General features: G+C 49.1%; 1 protein-coding gene across 2 annotated transcripts in view; it reads left to right on the top strand.

Annotated features, from left to right (window-relative positions):
• The window catches only part of LOC146822748 (acid-sensing ion channel 1C-like), a 437693-nt gene that overhangs the window by 135703 nt on the left and 276196 nt on the right, over positions 1-25794 (top strand). The gene's annotated exons all lie outside the window — the stretch shown is intronic.

Here is a 25794-nt window from a genome sequence, read left to right as displayed (position 1 = left end):
CTCTGACCTTAAGAAGTGACCGCGTTATGTTGCACAGTATTGACGTGGCATTGAAGGTCTTGAATCACAGAGTTTACAAAAATGAGGTGTAATGCTAAGCACAGCACAGATGATGAAGGTTGGTGGTTCAGAAACCTATGAACCTTATTGGGGTTGGCCTGCACCAGGAGGATTTTGCCTCCATATTTATTCTGTCATAATCTGGTCTGGCAGAAAACATCTAACCTGGATCTAAGGTTACCAGCTAAATACACAAGGAGGTCTACCCGGATTAAGTTCAAGCCAGTTTTCTTGTCCCTGGAGGGTCTGAACGCTGATTATTGGTCTCAGAGTTGTGGCCCAAAACGTATGGAATTGTCTCTTGTTCTTTCAGGGACGTACAGGGGTGTGCATAGTTGGAAACTGTCAGGTACTTGTAAGTGTTTTTGGGTCAGTTAAGGTATGAAGGTCTCGCCTACAGACAGCTTTTATCTGCCTGTTGTCAAAGGACCTCTTGCGAACCTTAACAAAACTCACAGGAGGCTTAGTGCCCGCCCATTGGTGCCCATTGATTAGTTTTCTTTTCACTCTTATTTGATTGCTTCTGATTCGATGGCTTTCATTTCTCTTGTGCTCGTCCTTCCCTTGGAGCATACCTTCTTTACCATCCTTTAAATTGAATAACTTGTATTGTTACACTTTCAGGAAACTACGGGCTCCATTACGATGGCGGGCAGCTCCACCCGCCATCGCAACGGCTAAAGGGACCGCCCGCCATAGGTGTGTCGGTTCCGCCGTACGCATTAGGATGCTCCCGCCACACTGGCGGGCACATCTCGCATTCCTAACATTGCGGCGGGCGATGCTGTCAGCAGCACCCACCGCATTGTCAGAAATGCATGTCGTGCATTTGCATGCACAACATGGCAGGTACTGCGAGGTGCCTGACACCTTGTGCATGCAAATGCAGGGGGGTACCATAGGTACCCACCATGAGCACCCCCAACACCCTGGGGGCCCGCAACGTGCCCCCAAAAGCAAAGACCGCATGCCTTTTCATGGCGGCAACGCCGCCATGGAAAGGCTGATCTCCGCCAACATCCTAATATGGATGGCGGTGTCTTGCAGACACCACCACCATATTAAACATGTTTTCCACCCGGTCGACGAGTCAACTGGCGGAAAAGCGGCGGACGGTCTTTCCGTCAGCCGCGGACCCCCCAGCCATCCTAATATGGCAGGGGGTCTTTCTGGTGTGGATGGCGGGCAGTTCGGCCCCGCCGGGCCGGCTGTGGCTACTGCCGGCCTGGCGGGGTCGAACCGCCCTCCATCCCAATGGGCCCCTATGTTTTTTTCTTTTTCTTTCTGCACTCCATGTGCATGTCTTTGTTTGCCCTCTCCCGCATCTGCTGCTTCCCCCTGAAATATTTGGTTACCGCCCATGCTCTCCTTGTTGCTCCCTCTCTCACCCACAGCTCGTCCTGTGCATCCCCCACACCTTCTTTACTACTGCACTTAGTAACCATTGTTCTCTCATGTCACCTCGGTCCTTGCCCTTCTTAGTCTTCCTTTATCTTCCTCTCTTCGGGGATGTAGCTCATACCCTCTCTCCATTAGAGGTGGGCAAGCCACTGAAAGCTCGAGCCAGGCTTGAGCCTGAAGACTGGTTCTGTCCCAGCTCGAGGTCCTATTGGAACCTTGTGCCCATAACAAGTTGAGCTTTCATGCGGCTTCTGCGGGGCTTTCTCCCCCTACCCAGAATGTGGCATTACGGTCAGAGCTGACGGTTTTGGATCTGGGAACTGGGAACGAGCCGCAGCTCAGCATCTTGTGACTCTAGTCAAACCGCTCAATCTCCACGTCTATAAATAATTCATATGACCTTGGGTAATGTAACCAATGCTCATGTGAAGTGGTCAGCCTTCCAGTCCAGTTTGCGTTATATTTAAAAACTGCAATTTAAGGTAAAAACAAAGTCTTAAAATAAGGAAAGAAAAATAGATGCCCATTTACTCGTTGATTTGTACAAAGTGAACCCAGTAACCCTGGATAAATCGTGGCTTCCCCGCTTAAATTGTGTGATCTTAGGCAAATATTCTATTTCCCCAAATGCAATTATTGGTGCGGATATTTTTACAGCAAATATGCATTTAAAACGCATGCCAATACAAAGCATTTAAGGTAAGTCGGGGGAATGGAGGGTCTCCCCACAAAAATACATCGTTTTTAAATATAAAAACAATGCTTGGTATTGGCATGCATTTAAAATGCATTTTCGCTGTAAAAACATGTGCGCTAAAAAATGCATGTAAAAGGCATGCAAAGTAATTGCATGCAATGTACCGTCGTACAACCCGCTTCCACATGTTAAAGAAATACCCTTTTGTATTTTGAAGAGACTTTATCCTATTTTACATGATGTTTGTTGCATTATTTGAATGAATGAATGAAAGGGATTCAATATAGCACACAGCTGCTCAACAAGAGTGTCCCGACAAGGCAGGAATATGTGGCAGGACTCTGAGTTGCAACTAATTCTTAAAAAGCCTGGTTATCAGATGTTTCTTAAAAGTTGCCAGGTCCGTAGTGGCTTTCAGCATAGTAGGTAGTCTGTTCCACGCCTTTGCGCCCAAAAACCCGAAAGACCTGCCCCGATGCGGGCCAAGCACACTATAGGGGTGCGGGCGAATTTGTTGAAGGAGGATATGTATTTACATAGCAAATATTTTCAGGGCCCGACTCTTGCACAGGCTCTAAGATGTAAGCCAGACCCTTAACTCGGCTCTGGCTCGGCTCTCCGTAGGAATTTGTTGGCTTGCCCACCTCCACCCTCCATCGGGATGCTGAAAGCAAAAGCTGCTGCATACGGGTGATGGTGGGGACATGTTTGCTCAAAGCATGGCGGATGAAATATCAATGCATTCAAGCAGCGTCCTACTCAGGCACCGGAGCGCTTTCTAGCCGAGAGAAAATAAACAGGCTGACATCAGATCCCAGCTTTCTCTGCTGTCTCTATAACGAGCTTCTGGGTGCTTGGGCCCAGTTTTATCATGGTATGGCATTGCCCTTGCGTCATGTATTGTGTCGCAAGGGTAATAGAATACCTTAGTTAGATTTATCAAGCAATAGAAGACAACCTTGTGTTGCTTGATAAATGTGGAATAACATGATGCAGCACAAGTCACTGCTTGCGTTACTCTGCCCTTGGAAGGTGTTATATGGGTGGAGTTTGGGCGTTCCCAAGCACCCACCCATGGATTTTAGAGCATTCCTAGATTTACCATAATGGTAAACACCTTGGAAAGTGTCAAAATGCTACTACTCCAGGAGAGGGACAATGAGGAGAAATCTTTATTTTCTCACCGTTGTTTCCTCTTTTAAGTGTGCTGCATTATGCAGCACACTTAGAAAGAGGAAAAGAGCTTCAGATGATTGTTTTTGTGCAGGAAAAGGCACCTCCCTGCACAAAACAATCCTGCATGCAAGACATACACCCTTTTCTCAATAGGCAGCAGATTGTGCATCAGCACACGCAGAGAGCAGGAATGCAATATTTTGATAGATATGGCGCATTCCTGCACTCTCCGTTTCACGCAGCACAGTGCCGCAGTGTGTCATGCTGTGTTGTGTTGAGTGACAGAATGAAAAATCTGCTCCTTGGTACTTACATCGGAAACTGTGGCATCAGTCGCCTGTCTCTATTTGTTTTCACTTGGCATTTTAACGTCATCTGCGCAGATATTAGCAGGGGTGCAACACAAGCTCCTGCAGCCCTTGTTGCTGGGGGGGCGGGACCCTCAATCCCTTCAAGGGGGCCCCAATTCAGTCAAAGGCCTAGGAATATGTGTAAGATATGGGAGACTCGGGGGACTCGTCACATTCCTGCTCTCTCCCTTTCACACAGCGCAGCTCAGCAAGTTGTCATGCTGCTTTGTGTTGCGTGACAGAATGATAAATCTGCCCCTTGGTACTTACATTGGCAACTGTGGCATCAGTTGCCTGTTGCCATTCTTTTTTTCACTAGCCTTTTTAACGTAACACAGGCCCCTGCAGTCCATGCGGCTCAGGTGGGGCCTTCAGCCCTCCTTGTGGCCCCCAACTCTTTAAGCCTGGAACGACCTTCCGCTCCACCTCAGACAGATAACATCGCTCCCCATCTTCGCAAGAAACCTCAAAACCTGGCTGTTCGACAGACCCCCTCCTTGATGGACTGGAACCTGCGAACCCCCCCACACCCCCAGCGCCTTGAGACCCTTACGGGTGAGTAGTTGCGCTTAACAAACACCTGATTTGATTTGATTTAAGGGGGTGCCCCCATTCAGCCAAAGGCCAAGTAATATCTGTAAGATATGGGAGACTTGGGGACCCTTATCACATTCTTAGGGGGGCATCGTTTTGTGTAATGCCACTGATTATTAGGTGATTTGAAAGCAAGTCAAACAAGCATTTGCAATGCAATAGGTCTCGCATTATAAAAGTGTGAGCAGTTGGCATTGCTAATAATAATGCAACACTAGCTATTGGCATTCTAAATGATAACGGCATTTATTTATGTGTTTGTTTTATAAAATAGATAAAAAAGGCATTGTCATGAACAATGCCAATAGCTTAAACTTTTGCAAATGCGAGACCTATTGCATTGCAAATGCTTGTTTCAGTACTGCAGACTTTTTAAAAGTTTTAGTCACTACTCAAAATGAAATCCATTTTATCAGCGTTGCCAGTGCTCCTTTATGTTTAATGCCATAAATGAAACACAATCTTCTAAGCAGATTGCTAAATAGCATCTCCAGCCCCGATCACAGTGTCTCACTTCATGCTGGACAGTGGGCACCCTGTTTTTATGCAGCGCCAAGACGGGGTGAACTAATGCACAGACTGAGGTCTGTCAGACTCCGAGGCTCAAAGCATTCCTTGCAACAGTCCACTGTGTCAAGGTATTGCCATGTGTACAGCACACACTCTGCAACAGCAAGTGGTTTCAAAGTTGGGGGTGACTTCCCAAACTTTTCCGAGGTGATCATCGTGTTTGGTGACATTGTATTTATGCTCACAGACCCAAAAATTGGGTGCGTGTGTGTTTGGGCACGTGTGTGTTTGGGCACATGTGTGGGTGGGCGCGCGTGTGGTTGGGCGCGCGTGTGGTTGGGCGCGTGTGTGGTTGGGCGCATGTGTGGTTGGGTGCGAGAGTGGTTGGGCATGTGTGTGGTTGGGCGCGTGTGTCGCTTGTGTGTGGTTGAGTGTGTGTGTGTGGTTGAGTGTGTGTGTGGTTGAGTGAGTGTGTGTGTGTGTGGGTGTGTGTGGGGGGGTGTGGGGGTGGTTGAGTGAGTGTGTGTGTGGTTGAGTGAGTGTGTGTGTGTGTGTGGGTGTGGTTGAGTGTGTGTGTGGTTGTGTGTGTGGTTGTGTGTGTGTGTGTGGTTGTGTGGGTGTGTGTGGTTGTGTGTGTGTGTGTGTGGTTGAGTGAGTGTGTGTATGTGGTTGAGTGTGTGTGTGGTTGTGTGTGTGGTTGTGTGTGTGGTTGTGTGTGGTGTGTGTGTGTGTGTGGTTGTGTGTGTGGCTGTGTGTGTGTGGTTGTGTGTTTGTGTGTGTTTGTGTGGTTGAGTGTGTGTGGTTGTGGTTGAGTGTGTGTGTGGTTGTGTGTGTGTGGTTGTGTGTGTATGTGGTTGAGTGTGTGTGTTTGTGTGTGTGTGGTTGAGTGTGTGTGTGTGTGGTTGAGTGTGTGTTGTTTTGCTTGAGTGTGTGGTGGTGTGTGTGGGTGTGTGTCTGGTTGTGTGTGTGTGGTTGTGTGCATGTGTGGTTGTGTGTGTGTGTGGTTGTGTGTGTGGTTGTTGTGTGTGGTTGTGTGTGTGGTTGTGTGTGTGTGTGGTTGTGTGTGTGTGGTTGTGGGGGTGTGTGGGTGTGTGTGTGTGGTTGTGTGTTTGTGGTTGTGTGTGTGGTTGTGTGTGGTTGTGGTTGTGTGTGTGTGTGGCTGTGGGTGTGTGTGTGGTTGTGTGTGTGTGTGTGTGTGTGTGGTTTGAGGTCTGCTCGTGTCTTGCGATTTACTGTGACGTCATGACTGGATGGCCCATTTAAAAAGTCCAGGCAAAGCTTAGAGAGAAGCCGGCAGTACAGCACACCAGGCAGCTGTAATGCAAGATGCATTGCAGCTTGGACAATTTACTTTAAACAATGGGCAGGAATGCAGGCACCTAAGCAGGGATTAAGACGACCCATTTTCTTTGCTTGCAATTGGCCACATACTCCATTAATATGCCACATCTGAACAAGGGGTACACAGGGTACAATAGTACAAAAATTTGCAAAAACCAAACTTACAGTTTAACGGAAAAAGCAGAGGAGGTGAGCACTTCTCGCGTGCCCACGGCGTGGACCATGAGCGCCATCTTGGAATCGCTATTTATTTCCCAAATTCTGAGTCACATGCAGTAAACTGGGCGGCTATCTTTAAGTTATACTAAAGCGTTCCCATGTGAATCACGCATATCGTACGAGTGAATTTCACGTAAGAGTGTATTGACAAGAAAAGAAAGTATTAGAATATGATTAAAACGGACATCGCGATCACTCTAAAAGCGAAAGTGATCGCGATCGCGATGAAATCACGCATATCGTACGAGTGAATTTCACGTAAGAGTGTATTGACAAGAAAAGAAAGTATTAGAATATGATTAAAACGGACATCGCGATCACTCTAAAAGCGAAAGTGATCGCGATGACTCACACTAGGGATGTGCGCGCAGCAGCGGAGGGGAGGGGTATGGTGCTGAAGGCTGGCGCAGGAGATGGCTGGGCGAGAAGGGAGGGGAGAATGCGGGGAGCAGCTGTGCGCGTGCACTCCATCGTGTACTGTAGCTTGTTGCCAGCATAAAAAGGTGGGTAGCACTTTCTAAACCCACCTACAAAATGTCTCGCCAGACCAGCACATGCGCTGGGTCAGGCGAGACCTAAAAAGGGCCATTCCTGTGCCAAGCCCTATCTATGCCAGGCTTCCTCTGCACAGCTATTAAAGTATTAATGTATATATGGATAACATATGGTTTTAGGTTTCTGGTTTTTTTATGGTTTACTCACCTACACTAATGTCTTGCATTGTTTTCTTTCATGCCTTTTTATATATCGGATGTCAACCTGTTATTTCATTTTTTTCTCCCATCTGTACCAGTATTGCATATAGCCAAAGTTCTTATTACATTTATTGTAGATTTGTTGTGTGATATTCTGTTACATTTTTACATACTGAATTTTTTTCATCAATCACTCATGTAGACTGCTATTCATAACACAATCCTGTCTAAAGCACATTGCCATCTACTCGGTCTTGTCTGTGCGATAAAAAGCGGAAAATAAAGAGGCAAATAAATAAATGAATACATCCTGATGAAAACCACACAAGAGAGTCTACATTCACCTCAACTAATAACATATGAGATTACAGAAAACAACACCAGAACAACAAACATTGGAAAAGTTACTATGTATAGTTTAATGTGCAAATACATAGTAACAGAGTAATTCTCAAAAGGTGAACATATTTGTTACTTTTGTCGAAACCTCTGCTATTGGCTTTGCTAATATTATGTAAAAAGTAGCAAATATTACTGCGGTCTGTACAGAAATCATATAGGAGATAAAGAATTGAATGAAGCAAGAAGATGATTGTTGAGTGTAATTTTCTAATGTAAAGTAGTCCCTCGTGCATTAGCATGTGCTCAGTGGTTAATACTTCTCTGGAAGATAAACTCCACTTTGTATAGTGTAAAGAATAGCAATAAGTAAACAGACATCTCCAGACATAAAAAGTCAAGGTGAGTGGAAGGAAATCTCATACATGGCTTTTGATAGATTACATCACATCCAACAGATTAGATAGGGTCATGTGAATCTTTGGAGCACCAAGTAACATGTGGACTACCATAGCAGATAATCCTACCAACAATTCTCTAATGTATAGCTAGGCCATTAACTCTGAACATTCAATAGAACCAGCTAAAATTAAAAATGAACGCAGACGGCCCCTAAATACACCTTAGGCTTCCAGTCAAAATAATGTTAGAGATTTCTTGCATCACATCTGTTGCTAGATGAGAAAGGATTCTTTATCTGAATGGCACTACATAGAAAATGAAGCAACAAGCATTGGCCACGCGGCCGTAAAAGTCACGCGCTGTGAGGTAAGCACGCTCGCGTGAACTCAAGCGTTAGGCCAGCGCTGGTAGCGCTTTGAAAATCCCGTATACAAAATGTCTCGCCTGAGACAGCGCATGCGCTGACTCAGGCGAGACCTAAAAAGGGAAATATTTTGGAATGGCAGTGGATGATTCAACAAAATGAAACTTATAATCAACAGTATGCAAGTAAGATGGCGTTAGCACTGGTTTGACCCGCAGTTCATAAATTACAATAACCATGGAGTTAACTTAGATTTTTACCATGCAGCTGTTTATAAATTCAGTACCATTAGTGAATATTGACATCTGTTAATTAAAGCACTTTGAAGCTACAGTAAGAGCTGTGGAAATGCTCTTGATGATATTAGGACCAGCCACTGAACAAGCAATTCTTCCAGAAAAGATTTATAGGCAGTTACTTTCAAGTGATGAAAGGAGTGAAATGAAATGAAAATTTACCCTGCGTACTACTACCCAAAGGTGTCTAGGCGCCTCTGTTAACATTGAACCACTGTTAACATTGTTGTTTGTGAATAACTATGTGCAATTAACAAATGCATTCCCTGCTGGAATATTTCTTATTTTTTATTTTATTTTATGCGTTTTAACATAGCGCGGACTTTACCCAAAGGTGTCAGAGCGCTTCACAATAAGAACAGTAATGATACATGAGGATATATAAATTATGTCCATGTACAAAGCCGGCCTCAAAGACTTATGATCAGTGCTTTAAGTGGGATAAAAAAGGTGGGAAGTCTCTAAAAGGATCCCCGGGCGGCACAAGTTCTTACCTGCCGTTTCGGGGTGGCAATCTCCCCCCCTGCTCTTAAGTGCAGCCGTCGAGGGGGCGGCAAGAAGCTGAGAAAACCGCCAGCACCTCCCCCCGCTCCTCAATGCGGTCTCCGCGGGGCGACAAATACAGGGACTGCCCAGGCAGGTCTAAGGGCTAGCTACGCCACTGAAGCGTGTTAAGTAAAATCTTTTGTTTCACTCACCATGTCACCTGACTACTACTTGGGTGCCTGTCTGTGAGTTTTGCGTTATTGCATCCAGATACGTCTTGGAACAAATAACACATATACTTTTTTTTTGAACCATCTTTTATTGATTTTAACGGTCGTGCAAAAGTCCATACACAGCTTGTTCGCCTACAACCACAATGGCCGGCAGCAGGTGACTAATCATTGGCAGGAATAAAGGCATATGCATTAGCACAAGTAACATTATCTATAGCCCAGAAACCGGCCCCCACAGAGACATTTACTCTCAGAGGCTTTTTGCCTTAATGGCGTTAAGCCCTCAGTAAACCTCCCGCCCAGCAACCCTGCAGAGACAGCTCATAAAGGCCAGAAACCATAGCTAACAAAATGTCACAATCATCCCGGGCCAGCCGGGCAGGTAGCGTTAGGGTAAGACTGCAAGGGCGCCCCAGTCGTGCAATGTAAGAGTCACAGCATGTGATAGCGAATATCGCCTAGAAGAGACGCTGTACAAGTCAAGTATCGTTCATCAATGATGTACAGGGCAATATGCAGGTCGGCTTCCGGCATGTCTCCCACTGCAAGCGTAACTAGGGGTAGACCCTCCACCCCACTATCCAGCCGCCATGCCGGGGCGAGGATATCGCCCCAATCCCTGCATCAAAGATTGCCAATGCGGCGACCAAACAACCAGGGGGATAGAACAAGGGAAAAGGGAGGGGGTGTGGACCATCGCAAAGGGCAACAGTCCTGGCGAGGGGGAAGAGATGTGCGCTCGATTATCACCAGCAGATGGGGGCCTTCCAGGGTGTAGTCCGCTAACAGCAAGGTCTCCTCCCTTCCTTCCGGGCCGGTTTTCGCTAGTGGATTATGTTATACACCCCCTGCGGGGGTCCAGAACCCCCCCGGGTCTGTGGGATCTAGCACGTCATCGAAGAGCTTCAGGGCTCGAAGTCGTGGCGGCTGCAAGCGAGCATGTTCTAGCCGCCCCAGGTAATCTACCAAAGGCTTCCAGAGCTTCTTATATTTGGCGTCTCGAAGCTGCAGACGCGCCGCGAGAGACTCCATCGCCACCACATGCCACAGACGAGTAAACCACACGTTTACGGAGGGCGACTCTGGCTTCTTCCAGTAAAGGGCTACTGTTTGTTTTGCAGCGCCCAGCATGTGGAGGCTAAGGTGCCGATCACGACCCGTCATGGCTCTCAGGGTTGTTGGTCTAATTCCCAGAAGGACCACCAGCGGATCCTCCGGAAGGGGGAACCCGAGTACCTTTTTTACATGGCTGAGGACCTCTTTCCAAAAGATTTTCAGAAGTGGGCATGTCCACCAAATATGTATGAAGTCTCCCTGCGCCTGAGTACAGCGCCAGCACAGGGGAGAGGAATTGGGGAACATTTTGTGGAGTCTGGCGGGGGTGTAGTACCACTGGGTCATTACTTTGTAAGCCGATTCTTGTTGGGGAATGCTACGCAGTATTTTAGGGATGTCGCCCCAAAGCCGGGCCCATTGGGCAGGGGTGACGCCCGAGCTAGTAGAGGAATGCCATCTCGTCTGATATGGGTGGGGGTCAAGCCGGTGCGAGCGCTGCAGCACCTTGTAGATGCGAGATATTAGCCCCTTGTAGTTGCCGAAGTCCCGCGCTAGCTGTTCGAACTGCGTGTAGGGTCGCGTGGCCGCCGGCGTCAGGGACGAGCCCTGTATCCAGTGCCGCAGTTGTAGATATTGGTATTTGTCACCGTCCAGGAGCCCAAACTCCTGCTTGCACTGTGCAAAAGTTTTGAGAGCGTCACCGCGAAACAGGTCCCGTATCGTCCTGCAGCCCGACTCTGTCCAGTTCGCGAAGTGAGGTGTCCGACATGCCGGCGGGAATTGCGGATTTCGCGCAATCGGGGTGTGCGGGGATGGAAAGGTGGTCAAGCCCCTACTCACCGCCACTTTATCCCAGATCTCCAGGACCGTTTTGGTAGGGACGGCCATGTAAGCGCTGCGATGTCGGGCTGCCCGGGGAAGCCAGGCATGGTCCCATAGCGGGCGACAGGTGACTGCCCTGTCCATGTGGAACCACACCTTCTCACTCTCCCACGCCCCCCACTCCAGGATACAGCGAAGATGCGACGCCCAATAATATTCGAGGAGGTTAGGGCAGGCCAGGCCACCCCTGTCCCGGGGGAGACTCAAGATTTTATTCGAGAACCGTGGCTTTCCCCCCCCCACACAAACGCGTTGAGCTCGCGTTGGAGCCCCTGTATTTGATGTTCCGGAATCGGAGTTGGCAGTGTTTGAAATAGATAGAGGACCTTTGGCAATATCGACATCTTCACTGTGTTAAGGCGGCCCAACCAGGAGAGCGGCAAGGCCCTCCACGCCCGCAGGTCAGCTAGGACAGAGGTTTTGTACTCCTGCCAGTTGGCCTGCGTCCAAGTGGCCAGGTCTGGAGTCAAGTTAAGACCCAGGTATCGCACTGACGCGTCCGCCCACTGGTACGGGGCCGAAACTTGAATCGCTGGGAGCTCCTCGGCCGGGATCGAGATATTAAGGGCCCAGGACTTGGCATGGTTAATTTTGAGCCCAGAGGCGCGTTCGTAGGTGCGGAGTAGCGAGTGTACCGCCGGCAGTGAGCGTAGGGGCTCGGAGAGGGTGAGAAGGAGATCGTCCGCGAAGAGAGCAATCTTGTGCTGCACTCCGCAAAGGGGTATACCACAGATATCAGGGGACCGCCGAATCATAATGGCCAGGGGCTCCACCACCAGGGCGAACAACAGGGGCGATAGGGGACAGCCCTGTCGAGTGCCTCTGCAGATGGGAAAGGGTTGCGTGAGCTGTCCGTTAACCCGCACCCTGGCAACCGGCGAAATATACGGGGCCATAATGCGCGCCACCATCTTAGGACCCAGGCCTATTTTCCGCAGCACTGCTCGGAGAAAAGTCCAGTCAACCCTGTCGAACGCTTTTTCCGCGTCGAGCGATAACAGGCAGGCCGGGATCCTCCAGTGTTTGGCCTTCCCAACGATATGCGCAATACGCCGTACATTATCCGCGCCCTGGCGTTGATGAATAAACCCCACCTGGTCGGGCTCGATGAGATTAGGTAGGTGAGGGCTAAGTCGCTTAGCTAGGATTTTGGTGTAAAGTTTTAAATCGGTGTTCAGCAAGGCAATGGGCCGGTAGGAGGAGCACAGCGTATGGTCCTTCCCGGGTTTCGGGATGAGAGTTATGTCGGCCATTGCCATATCTGCTGAGGGCCCTACCGACTCCTCAAAGGAATTAAAGAGGCGCAAAAGGTACGGTTGCAATTGCGGTAAAAAGGCGCGGAAAAACGACACCGGGAGCCCGTCCGGGCCGGGCGCCTTGCCAAGCGGCAGGTCGCGTAGGGCGCCAACCAGCTCTGCCGGGGTGATAGAGTCCTCTAGAAGCCCGGATTGATGCCCACTCAACGGGTCCCAGTGGCAAGCGTCTAAGGCCTCCGCAACCAGCTCCGCCGCAGGGGAGTCGCCAGTATAGAGGGCTGCATAGTAGTCGTGAAACGTTTGGAGCTTCGCCGATTCCGCAACGGCCCAGGACCCGTCCGCCTTCTGTAGTTTCGCGACATGCGCCGTAGCTGCCCGTGTCCGCAAACGTCGCGCCAGAACAGCGCCCACCTTGTCGCCCCCCGCATAATAGCGTTGCTTGAGTGCAAGCAGAGCGCGCTCAGCCTTGTTGACCCTGTGTGCGCGGAGCTGCCCCCGAAGGACGGCCAAACGGCGCTTGTGCGTCGCCAGCGGGCGCTCTTTGTCCATCTGCTCGAGCACCTGTAACTCCCTCGTAAGTTTTGTCTCATAGAGCTGGGCCTCACGCGCTCGAGCGGCCGCCAAGGCTGTGAGAGTGCCCCGTATAGTGGCCTTGAAGGCGTCCCAAAGAAGGGGGAGAGGGGTCCTCGGCAGGTCGTTATCTTCGAAATATGCCAGGATGGCTGTCTGGATCTCCTCTCTATCCACTGGGTCCCGGAGGACGTGGTCCGGGAAACGCCAGCGGCGCGGTCGCAGCGGGTGGGGAGGACCCTCCCGTAGAAGCAGCTCAACATGGGCGTGGTCCGAGACCGAGATGGTGGAGTGGGACACCGAGACGGAGTCCTTGAGTAGTGAGTGCGATACGAGGAGGAGGTCAATGCGGGAGTAAGTGCGGTGGACATGGGAGTAAAAGGTGTAGTCGCGCAACCCCGGGGAGTGGTACCTCCAGACATCCACTAAGGTTAAGGCGGTGAGGGAGCGTTTCACTGCCGCAGACATGGCCCCCACCCCATGAAAAGCGCCCCCACATCGGTCAAGCTCCGCGTCCCACACCCAGTTGAAGTCCCCCCCGACTATGAGGTCTGTGGTCACCGGCTCAAGGTGTTCCCTGATTATCCTACGCAAGAAGAGATCTTGACCCTGGTTGGGGACATACAAATTACACAGTGTCAGAGCGCGGGAGCCCCGCCCGATCTCCACCCGCAGAAACCGCCCCTCCGCATCCCTATGTACCTTGGCATCACCCCGGGATATCCCCGCCCTGCACAAGATCGCCACCCCCGCCGTCTTCGAAGGAGCCGAGGACCAGAACTGAAGGGGGAAGCGCGCGTGCGCCATCCGGCCCACGTCGGACTTGAGGAGGTGTGTCTCTTGGAGAAGAATGATGTCGGGGTTCTGCAGGAGCAGGTAGCGCCAGATTAGGCGTCGTTTGTTGGGAGAGTTGAGCCCTTTCACATTGAGAGAGAGAATCTTCCAGGGAGAGGTGGTAGTCATTGTCATAGAATCCCCAGTAGGGCACTTCCCGCTTGAGCATCCCACCCATACACATGTCCCCCCCGCCAAGGGGAATGAAGGAAAAAGGGTACTGAGGGAAGCAAATAAGAACAAATACAACCATGTAAACCTGTAGTCGGCCAACAGGGCCGGAAGAGCCTATTCCAGTCAAGAGAGTAGCCAGGCACCACGGCACAGGCTGTCTCGGAGATGTCACTCTCCCAGAAATAGGAGGGGGGGTGCGCCATCGTTGAACCGCAAAGTTATGGTGTCGAGGGTCTAGCCCAGGCCGCCGCCCAAGCCTGGGAGACAGCGCCCCGTAGAGGAGACTGCGGTGCGCCTCCGAGTGAGGCGTCCAAGGCGCAAGTAATGGGGGAGAGATGCAGCCCACAGCCGCGCCTCCAGTCGTCTCAGCTATCTCAGCTGTGTGATTGCAATCAGGTGAGAAGATCCGCAGTGGCGTCGGTCATTTAAGGGCAGAGGCCTGTGAGCCCAGCGGCGAGGAGGAGCCCTCCAGGGATTTGATATGTTCGATAATGTCCTGCTTGTCCCAGGAGGCCCTGCTGCCCTCCGGCGACGATGGGTGTCTAGGGCGTCGCACTGTGGACCACTGCGGCTTCACCGGGACTCTGAGTTTGGGTGGGCGCCGCGCGGGGCTGGCCGGCGGTGAATCGGGAATCTGCAGGAGTTGGGCCGCTTCCCGGTATGAGCGCAGCACCCGCCGCCTGGACTCCCACTGAAACATGAGGGCGAAGGGATGGGCCCATTGGTAGCGGATGTTGAGCTCCCTCAATTTGTCAGTGATGGGTTTGAAGTCCCGACGTCGCCGGAGAGTGGTGGAGGCCAAGTCCTGAAACAGTTGAATGGGCTTCCCTCCGCAGAGGATTTCAGATTTGCCTCTGGCCGCCTTTAGAATGGCTTCCTTTTCAACAAAGAAATGAACCCGTGTCAAGATGTCAGGGACAAGGCCTGGCCTCCCCATCGGCCCCGAAACCCTATGGGCGCGGACCAGGGTGGGCGGTGAAGTGTCGTCATCCCCTCGGATGTCATGGAGTAAGTCCGCCACGAAGGACATAATATCTGCCCCTTCTGCCCCAGGCGGCACCCTCCGGATGCGTATGTTGTTCCGGCGCCCCCTATTTTCCAAATCCTCCTGTTTGATCTGGAGCTCAACATGCTGTTCTTCCAAGGTCGCCAGTCGTTGCCATAGATGTTCTTGGTCTTCCGTGCGTGCATCCAGGGTCTTTTCTAAGTCATCCACTCGGCCGCCCAGCTCTCCCACATCCTTCCGAAGGTCCTTCACGCATGCCTGGACTTCTGTGCGGAGGGACCCAATTTCCGACTTAAGTTCTTGCATGAATGCCGTCATGAAGGATTGCGTGACGGGGGCCGTCGAGACCCCTGCCCCCGATGGCTCCGCGCTCTGTGATGCTGTGGCAGGCTTATTCCACAAGTCCTTGACAGAGGCGTCTTTGGGGGTTGCCGGCGGCTCCTTCCCCTGCTTCGTACGGGTCATGGTGTGGCCGCGCTCAGGATCGGCCGCACAGTGAATGGGGGTAGCAGCCCCCAGTAGCTCAAGGGCCCGCAGTCGTGTGGCGAATGTTCAGCCCCAACCTTCCCGGCTCAGAACCACAGGGGCGCAGGGGTGGGCGCAGACGACAGTGCCGTGGCGCAGGGCGCCGCAACGCAGAAGGTTCTCGAGGCCCAGCTCCGCGATGCGGCCGCTAGACTGCCCCAGGTTCGAGCTCCCACGCTGTCCAAGAGAGGCCCTCCAGCGCTAGGAATGGCCGTCGCGCCTGTAGCGAGCGCCACCAGCAGGCTCCCAGGCCAAGGCGCGGTAGCGGACCTCACCCAGCCCAACGTTAGTCTACCGTCTCCAGGTTTGCGGGCGCAAGCAGTAGGACACAGTCATCAGGGCGCCGGTCGTCCCCTGGGCGCGTTTCCTTCTAGAGCGCCTCCCCGGTCCAGGCCCAGGCCCCGGTCCAGTCGCCGTGTGGGCCAGGCCTCTCCCGCGAGGTGAGTCAAGGTGGCGGCCGGCTTCTCACAGCCCCCGGTGCCCGCCAGGCCACAGCCACACGCACACCCCGCGTCGTTCGCCTTCACCTTCGGGCCCCCGCCTCCGATCCGATCCCCAGCGGTCACCCAGGTCATCCGGGAGGTCCCGGCCTACCAGCTCTGGTCGTTGCAGGTGTCGTCCGCCGTTCCGCTCGTGGCTGCTCGGCGGCTCTTCGCTTCCTCGCTCCACAGACGGCCGGCGCCTCCAGGCTCAATGTCCTCACAAGCCAGCAGGACGACGCTTCGGTCAAGGCCCGGCCGGGCCAGTCCAGGGGCCCCAGGCACCAGCAGCAGGGCCCGCAGCGCCGCCACGCGACAGCAGCTCCACATGTGCAGTGGGGAGTAAGTTATGGCCAGGTGTCCCCAGGGCAGCCCCAGCAATCCGCTCCAAGTTCCAAGTTCAAGGCCGAGGCCTCAGCACGGTCCGCCTCCTCCGCGGCGCCACGAGGCGGGCAGCCGCAGCTACGGGCCAGGGCCAGCCGCAGACCACAAGATGGCGGCCGCGCCCGTCCCCGAGCCCGATCCTCCTCGAATCTCCTCGTCGTCGGCCCCAGCCGCCTCGCTGCCGCCGCTGCTCTGCCACACGGCCGCGCTGCTCCTCCAGCGGTACCCCTCCCGGGTCAGCCAGGCACAGTCACACCACCGCGCGGCGGGTCCGGGCAGCCAAGATGGCGGTTGCGGTCTCTCCCGCCGGCGCCTCGCCTCGTATGTCGCCCCTGCTCGCCACAGCCTGAGCCAGGAGTCTCCAAGGCGCCCGACAGCTGCCCGCTCTCAATATCCAGCCGGTCCCCCCCAGCTGAATCGTCTCCGCAGCCACTGCCCTGCTTTAAAGGCTGTTTTCCTCGGCGGCGGCCCGGAGCCTCAGCGATGTGCGACTCACATCGTCCGCGGCGAGACCACGCCCCCATATACTTTTTTAAAAAAAGCCAGACCTTTTGGCTTTGCAATGCTTGTCAGCTGTATCAGATAAATGAATAACCAAGAGTTAAATGTGAATAATTAGGATTGAAAAAGTTTCAGTTCTGAAAAAAAAGGGAAGTGAACTTTAAAGTGCCTCAGAAAATCCTGTTCACCCCCTCACACCACTTTCGTCTCCAATCTCTCAACCAGCCACTTGCACCCTTTTTCTCCCCCACTTCTTTCTGAACTCCTCTTCTTACATATCTCACGCTTTCCCACAGTTACATATGACACTATGCAACCATGCGCTATGCGGTCTGTAGAGAGGCCACGGATTTGTTGTGCATTTAGTAGGATCTGTGAGAAACTCACACTGGCTGCTCTCTCAACTTCGGCACTCCTAATCCTGCACGTTTGCAAAAAAACATCCACGACCTGAACTTATTCAGGCACCCGGAGGCAGTCCTTAAGTCAGTGCTTATTTTGTGCCAGTTTTATTTATTTAGTGGTGCTGTGTGTCTAGATTTTTATAAGATTTTTAGAGAGCTCATCAGTTGAGAGTTTAAAATGAAACAACTAGGACAACCAACCCATCTCTACAGTGTGAGGTGACCTGGAATAGTCTAATATGGCAAAAGCAGAAACAGAAGTTGTGTGGGTGGTGCCAACAGCAGTGGATGGTTGTGAAATACCCTGGGTCTTGTTAGAAATGGGATTCCTAGTTGGCTGAGGTATGCACCCAGGCCAGGCAGGAACCACCACTCTAGTCAGGGTAAGTGAAGTACATGCTAAAAGATAGCTTGTGCTCAGCCTCTGGTAGCTTGGCCCAGAGCAGTCAGTATTATCTAAAGAGGCAAGCTGTAATTATTTGTGGAAACATACACACAGTAACACAATGAAAACACAACAAAACAACTCGAAGAGGTTTAGAAAAATAAGATAATTTTATAAATAAATCAAGAGCAAAATGACAAAAAACAGAATCATTAAAGACATCTTACCTAGGGCAATGTTCAAATGAGCCGCTTGCCGATGGTTCAAACAAAACCAAGAGCAAAACTGGGCCAGGCTGTTCTGGTTCCGTTGGTAAATACTTCTCATTCTGACCACGTAGAAAGAGTAAGGAGTAAACAGAAAAAAATGCGAATTGAATTCAATTACGGTAGAATTGAAATGGAACAACAATGCTCAGTTGCTATCTGTCCTGTTAGATGTGAAGTTGTACATTTTTTCCTTCAACGACAACAGTAGCAGTTGTGGATTTTTGTCCGGTTTTAGAAGGCGCTTGATTAAAGTATTTAATGGGGCTCAAATCTAAGGGCAGAGGCCGGCAGTTAAATGGGGCATTGGGAGGCCAGCGGAGTAAACTGTGTCAAGCAGGGCCAGACTGGGAACCGAAACCGGCCCTGACAAACTGCTCGGCTGGCCCCAATAAGGAGGGGTGCGGCCGAGCTGTTTGTTAGGGCCAGTTTCGGACAATTTTGTTACAGGAGGCTGATATTGCCAGTCCCCGGTAACAAAAGCGGCCCCCCAGATGCCCAAAACTGGCCCCCACCATGGCGGCCCACCGGGGAGACGCCTTGTGCCCGCCACGGCTAGTTTGGCCCTTGTGCCAAGGTCCGAGCGTGTAGTGGGTCCCGAAAGTGACAAACAAAGAGGTCAAGAGTGGTAGCCCCCACCCCCAAAAGAGGGGGAAGGAAGGAAGACAACTGGTAAAAAGCCACCAAAAGGAAAAAAAAAGGTGCAAATCCTGCCGGCCAATGGATGAGCAGAGCAGGATTCAAAATTACCCCTGTGGGCATGAGAAGCCCCTTTAAAGTGCCACTGCAGCCAAAGTCCCTCAGTGCTGGGACGAGTGGTGTGGCGACAAGAAGACCCACCCACACCTAACAACAGATCTGCTGCATCGAACAAGCATCAGTGGTAAAGGGGCGGTAAAGGAGATGAGCTTAAGGAGAGTTTGAAAGACCACACCTGACCACGATGGAGTGGCAGACCAGGTTACTAACCTTGGGATGCCTTATGACAGGGTAAGTCAGTCAGAGATGGGGGGTACATGAGGCACGGCACTCGCAGCCCAGGTTCACCAGGCGGCAGACCACATGAGCAGGCGAAGGTAGTGAATTAATCCTAAAAAAACTTGTGGGATTAAGCCCCGCACTGAAAGTAAACGCCAGACAAAAGACTCCAATGACATCGCTGTCAAAGTGATTTATGGCATTTATGACCCCAAATAAATTTTATGTGATTGTGAATCCAGTTGAACTATAAGGCTGCAGCCAAATACTTTCAACCGCATACAAATGGTGTAGTCCTTTATTACAAGGAGAGTGAAATAGTGCCCAGCATGTTAAACCTGTAACTGACTTTAAACCTCATAAATTAGTAGTAAAACATAGATCATGTCATCATGTGGAGGGATCACTTCATTCATGTTCAGTGGTGGCTGGTGACTTTTGAAAGTGGTGAGGCTTCAATGGCAGGTAAGCAGTAATTAAAACAAAAATCAAAAGCATAATATGGAGATCATCGTGCAAGGCCAAAAACCAGTGCACAATGTTTTAACATCAATAGGCATAATGGGAGCTGCCAGTGCTGCTCTTGCGAGAGGAAACTAAAGTGGACCCCAGAGACATGTGCTTGTGTTTTTTTTAAATTTGATACCGAACAAAATTGCCACAAACAAGTTCTGCAGTTCCAAAAAGAGGTTCACGACTGCTGGCATTCACTGCCAGGGCAGGTCACCTCCAATGGAGAAGTTCATCTCTAAATTTCAATCAGTCAAAAAGGAGCTACTTTTCTGATCCCACAGTAATATACAGGGCCTAAACAGTCAGCTGGAAGGATGTGTGACACATTTACAGACAACTTGGGATGGATGAGTTAGAGGTTTGTCTTGACGCAAGCATACCAGAGTGACTAACTAGAGATTACCCAGAGAGTTGTTGCAGTGTTAGAAGTCACGCTCACATGGAGGCAGAGCAGCCACACTGCAGTGCAGGCACATGAGCATGGTGACTCTACAGCTCTTGGAGCTCAGTCTTACAGGGAACGAGCGCCGCTATCCTGAACTCTGCTCCATAGAAGAGATCTTTCATCTTTCATAGTATCTATGTCATGGCATGGCCTTTCCTTTTAAAATAACTTTCAGACAATGCTTTCCACGCACCCTGCAACAAATCATTGCTCGATTTGAAGAATACCTCCTGATTCAGTCTGCTTCAGGAGAATCCTTTAAGCTCTGCTTCCAGATCAACTCGGAGTCCGAAACATGTGAGATTGTAAGATACCACTGTAAGGGGACAACACCAGGAGGAAGTCTAACCCCAGGCATTTCATTAAGAAACTTAGTAAAACAAAATCTGCCTTCTAAATTGGTTTCTTACATGAGAGTTTCCCATTGTTCCGATGGGAAATGGGCTCTTGTTAGTAAACTTAATGTGGAATATATGATCTCATTGTAAAAGCCTACTGTACAGGGAAGGCTTTTGGCAAAGTAACTCACTTATAATTTCAGGCCTTTGAACAACAGTTGAAATTGGTAATATTCTAATTTATTTATGAATCGTGGTCATCCGCAACAGGACAGAAACACATCTTTTGTATTTATTACATTCTCTTAAATAGATGCTGAAAAACACACAAAAGGGAGTGCCTCAAGAGTCCAACAATTATATTGTAGAGTTTTTTATCTTTGTTTCTTCTCTCCTCCTTTCACAAAGTACACATAGTTCAATAATTTCAATATCAATATACTCTTCTCCAATATCAAAATAACATGGAAGGCGTGGTATGAAGTCTCAAACCAATTCTCTTTATTATTCTTCAATACATCAAAGAACCAGCCTGACCAACACGTTTCGTCCTCCAAGCGCACTTCATCAGGTTTAATGCATTTCTTTACAGAACTCGTACTGCTCCTATATTATACTAGGGCAATACCAGGTCAGACCATATATAAATATCACAGCTTAAAATCCACACCCCATTGGGTTCTGTAAGCCCGGATAATACGACACAACATAACTGAGAAGTAGGTCAGTGACGGTGATGGCGTGTCATTTTATTGGGTCTGAGCTTACACTACTAATGAAAGAATGCATTTAATAAAGGGTGTAACACATCAAAATCCCTTGGAGCCTATGTCTCGGTTCACTGTACTTCAACCTCACATCATCCCATATTCACCCCACTTTTATTTCACTCTTACCTAAAGTCAACCACATATTAACCTCATCCTTCATCACCTCATTCTCTAATCATGAGCAACCTTGCTTAAAACTGAGCTATATCTCAGTTTCACCACAGCTTTGCCCCAACCCTCTTCTCAATCTCCTCACCCTAACCATCACTCACCTCAATTGTCTCTCAACCTCATGCTTATTTCAACCTCCTCACAACCTCACCCTTATCCCTCCTCACTTCATCCTGTCCTCCTAACATATAGGTGCTTTTAGTGTAAGACTGAATCACACATGTAGTACTCCACTTTCATAGGTTATGAAACCCCGCCATACACTTGACCCTCTAGTCAGTTTCTAGAAGGATGGACACCACATTCCCGAATTTTCCTCCATATTCTATTCTATTCTATTCTGGGTTTGGTAAAGCGCAACAGCTGCCCCAGCAATGGGGCGTCCCGGCGCTGAGAGAAGTCACAGAACCTACCAGGAAGAGGAAGGGGGGGGAAAGGAAGCAGCACTAGTCGGAAGGAAATAGGAGGGTCTTGATTGCCTTACGGAAGGCAGAAAGGCTGTCTATGGAACGTATGTGAAGAGGTAAAGCGTTCCACAGCTTGGGTCCCAGGACCTTGAAGGAGCGACCTCCAGTGCGACAGAGCTTTATTCGGGGTACATTCAGAAGGAGCTGGTTGGAGGAGTGCAACTCACGGCTAGGAACATAGGGGCAGATGAGGTTTTGTAGGAGAGTGGGGCTTCCCTGTTTGAAGATTTTAAAGATCGTGATGAGGGCTTTGAATTTTACTCTGTTTTCAACGGGCAGCCAGTGGAGTTTGCGGATGGTGGCTCTGGCTGAGCATCTGCGGGGAAGACCGACCAACGTTCTTGCCGCCGCGTTTTGCACTCGTTGAAATCTAGCAGTTTCTGCTTTGTTTGCACCTAGGAGGAGGACGTTCGCGTAGTCCAGGCGTGATAAGATAGTTGCCTGGACAATCAGCTGGCGAACCTTCGGATCGAAAAAGCCAAGTATGGGCCTAAGATTTCTCAGAAGACCTATACAAGTGGCTGCCACCTTTTTGGTATGTGTCTGGAGGCTGAGAGTTTCTGAACCTGGACGCCGCGATGGAAGGGCTTTCAGTGAGGGTGACGACCAACTGGGTGTCATCGGCATACGATACTGGACAGATATCTGGACATAACAGTTGCCAGATGTGACCTTCTAACTGGGCGCAATAGTCCATCGTAGAATTCAAACCTAAACAGAGCCCTTCAGATATGCACTCAAAGAATACTTTACAGAAATGGAAACAACATTCCCAATGAGGACTCTAGAACTCAACACATTAAGACAGAGACATTCTAGTCTTCAGTACTCAGAACAACACCACAGATGAGGCCTCAGAATGCCAGATTCAGACACAGTGTATGAGAAGCAGTCGTTAAAAGGTATTTCAGTACTTAAGTGAGGCATCAACAATGTGAAACAATAACTTAGATGGGCCTCAAATGCTTGACATAATACCACAGACGTGCTCCATAACTGGACAAAGCATTCTAGATGTGGTCTTCAAAGTAGTGGAAATTCTCCAGGTGAAACACTGACAACTAGACACCGTCTTCTCAATGAGCCATCAAAACTGAACATATTCTGCTGAATTTAGTCTTACCATGATACACAATACGCTTGTAACATAACCTTACATTTTGGTGGTTTTCTTAACTCTCCTTATCGCTTCAATGGTCCTTTAGCATTTCCCATGGCCTAATTACATTATTTACCCACTTTGACATTCTTTAATGTTAGAGCACAACAATTACCAAGTACAAGGGAAGTTTACTCTGCTACTGTTTGTGTGGTAAACAACTGTTGGCTCAACAGTAGTAGCACTTCTGTCACCTGTGCTGTAATTGTGCAATGTGCATGAGTGACACATTGCTGCTGCACATGCTGTACCTGTTTTGTGGGTGAGGAAGTGCGTACAGTTGCTTCACAGGAGGCGCTATGTGTGTGGGGCAAGGGGAGCTTTGATCTAATCACTGTCTTTATATTTAACTTGATGATAAGCATTGCATTTTTGATGCCTAGTTCTCAAACTGAGAGTTGATCCACTGAGGTCCTTGGCGAGGACACCGGTAGTTGTGGATAATTCACTTGAACTAGCTCTGTGTTCTGGCTAAGTGGGCTTTATTCTTGTTTGAACTGGTTGGCCCACGGGTGCCAGGGTGTGTTTGTGTGCAAGGTAGCGTAAAGTGCACCATTGCTGGAAGACAGAAAGCTAGCACCACACCTTAATAGATATTGTGCTTTTTTCCCTCTCTCACTTTGACACAACGCAGCACAGCAGCTCTGGTTGCTGCACTGTGTCGTGGCAAGAGATAGTAATTATACCAATAATTGTTGTTGTGCAGGTCGTTGTTCTCAGCTCATAATCTCTCACAACTTTGTTAAGGTAACAACGAGACACCTAATCGCACCTTTGTCTCTAATAGCATGGCTTCCTCCCTGCAAGGTGACTTTTTACAATTTTTGTTTTGTGTTTATATGTTGTATCTGTAAATGAGGAAGACTCACAAAAGCGCCTGGATCCACTCTTCTTCACATTTTAAGATATGGGCAACACACATAGTGTGGCTTATTCACAAACAGCATGTTGTAGTACTTTTACTAGTACTACAGTAGTACTACTAATTTACTACAAAATGCTATTCACAAACCTTTGTGCGGAGGTTCTGCTCTACTCTCCTACTTTTTTCTGTGTGGAGATCTTTGCATGACTGTGGTGACTCTGAATACATAAGTATACACTTTTGTAGTAAATGTCACAGGAACAGATGGGAGAGGCTTGAAAATGGGTAATACTTACAAATAAAAGGGAAAGGTTAAAGGAGAAGTAAGGAGGGCTTTAGGGAGAGTTAAAGAGGTGTTTAGAAAGGGACAAACACCCATCCGCAAAAGATGTAAGCCAATCACAATTCTCAAACTGCACTTCTAAAGGTATTACAGCCAAAAAGGACACAACACAGTAGTAAAATGAACTCCAGCTCAGAGCTGGACATAACACATGGTCAACCACTGGTATTGCAATAGACTTCCATTGAAAATAATAGAGATAGCGACTTGAAATAAAACCTCATCAGAGAGATTGTTAAATAAACTAAAATTATTGAAACTATTTTAAAAATATAAATACATTTAATTTAAATTATATGGCATTCTCTAAAAATAAACTATGAAAAAACGTGGATTATTATATGGTGTGGTTGTGCAACCCCAATGTGTAATAATAACACAGGGGCATATCAGCAAGGGCCGGCGATAATTATCGCTCAGGGCTCTTAGCGTGAGGATAATTATCGCCGGCCAACTCTGAATTTTATCGCGGAGATAGCGTGCTATTAGCAGCGCTTATCTCCAAAGCGATAAAATTCAGAGCGCAAGCTGCCAAATGTGCATTTATTGCTGGAAATACAGTGATAATCACACAACTTTTGGCGATAGCTTGCTGATAGGGCCTCACATACTTAGCCATGATATCCACCTTCCATAGGATATCATGGCTAAGTCAGTTTCAATTATGAAAAATAATGGGGTGACCCTGTGTCCCTCAGAACCTGCGTATTTGTATTATATGGCTACAATGGTTCTGTCGGGGAAATACAATTGCTTTGGGATGTTCACAATATAAATACATTACATGTAACATGTATCCATAATTCAGGAAGAGAAAAGAACCATTGTAGCCATAAAAATAAGTCAGTTTCAAAGCAGGCGTAAAGAAAGTAGCGATAACAGAGGTTATCGCTACTTTTCTTGTCGCTATGCTGCTTTGCGTGAGGCTTGATAATAGGAGAAATGTCGCTTAGCGTCATTTCTCCCGTTATCCTGGGAGGAACGTCCACTTTGCATATCATTAGAGATGCAAAGATGGGCGTTAAGGGAAATGGCGATAAGGCAAGGTTTCACGCGATAGCGTGACCTTGCTAATCAGGCGATAAAATTATTGCCGCTTTTCGTCCGAAAACGGACACAAAAGCGGCGATAATTTTTTATCGCCTGCTTGCTGATATGCCCCACAATCTCTTAGCATGTCCAGTCAGGTTTGTTTGTAAAAGCTTAACTCAGTCCTGGGTAGCTATGTCACAGAGCAGTCAGTCTTTATCAAAGGAACAAGAGTAAAGTATTAAGAAGTACCAAAACAGCAAAGAAGAAAACGCAACACAACAAAAATTCTCAAAAAAACCCAACAAATGATTGCTTCTCACTCAATTCCATACATCTTTGTAATCTACTACAATTATGGTTTATGGTCAGCCACGTTAAGCAAGTTGAAAACAGCTATATGGGAACTCATATATGCCAGCTCCAATAGGGAGCCAGTCACAGGGATCAGTCAATTTCAGGGAAAGAGTTACCAGTTGATTTTAGCAATTTCCAGTACAGTTCTTCCTCCTTAGTAGGACTGGGCGAAATTTTAATTACGCCGGTGTAATTGGTGTAATTTTAGTAAATTTTGTGAACTAACCTATGGTAAATTGCAGAGATTCCACTACTACTCCACACCACATAATGTCAGGGAGACATTTTAACATAAGCTGTACTGTTTGGGTAATTTTTTAATACAAGCAGCATTTCAGGCGGATTTCTTTACCCGAGCGAACTGTTCAGTTAAATTTTTTGTGCAAAACTGCAAATCTGAACGCAAATGCCAGTGTTTTGAATGCGAGCAGCAGGTCCTTTAATATGAGTGGTCAACAAACATTACAAGGACAT

Source organism: Triturus cristatus, chromosome 5_2 (genome assembly GCF_964204655.1).
Source record: "Triturus cristatus chromosome 5_2, aTriCri1.1, whole genome shotgun sequence".
NCBI classification, from domain to species: Eukaryota; Metazoa; Chordata; class Amphibia; order Caudata; family Salamandridae; genus Triturus; species Triturus cristatus.
The sequence above is the reverse complement of the archived record's forward strand: the minus strand, read 5'-3'. Positions and strand labels throughout refer to the sequence as shown.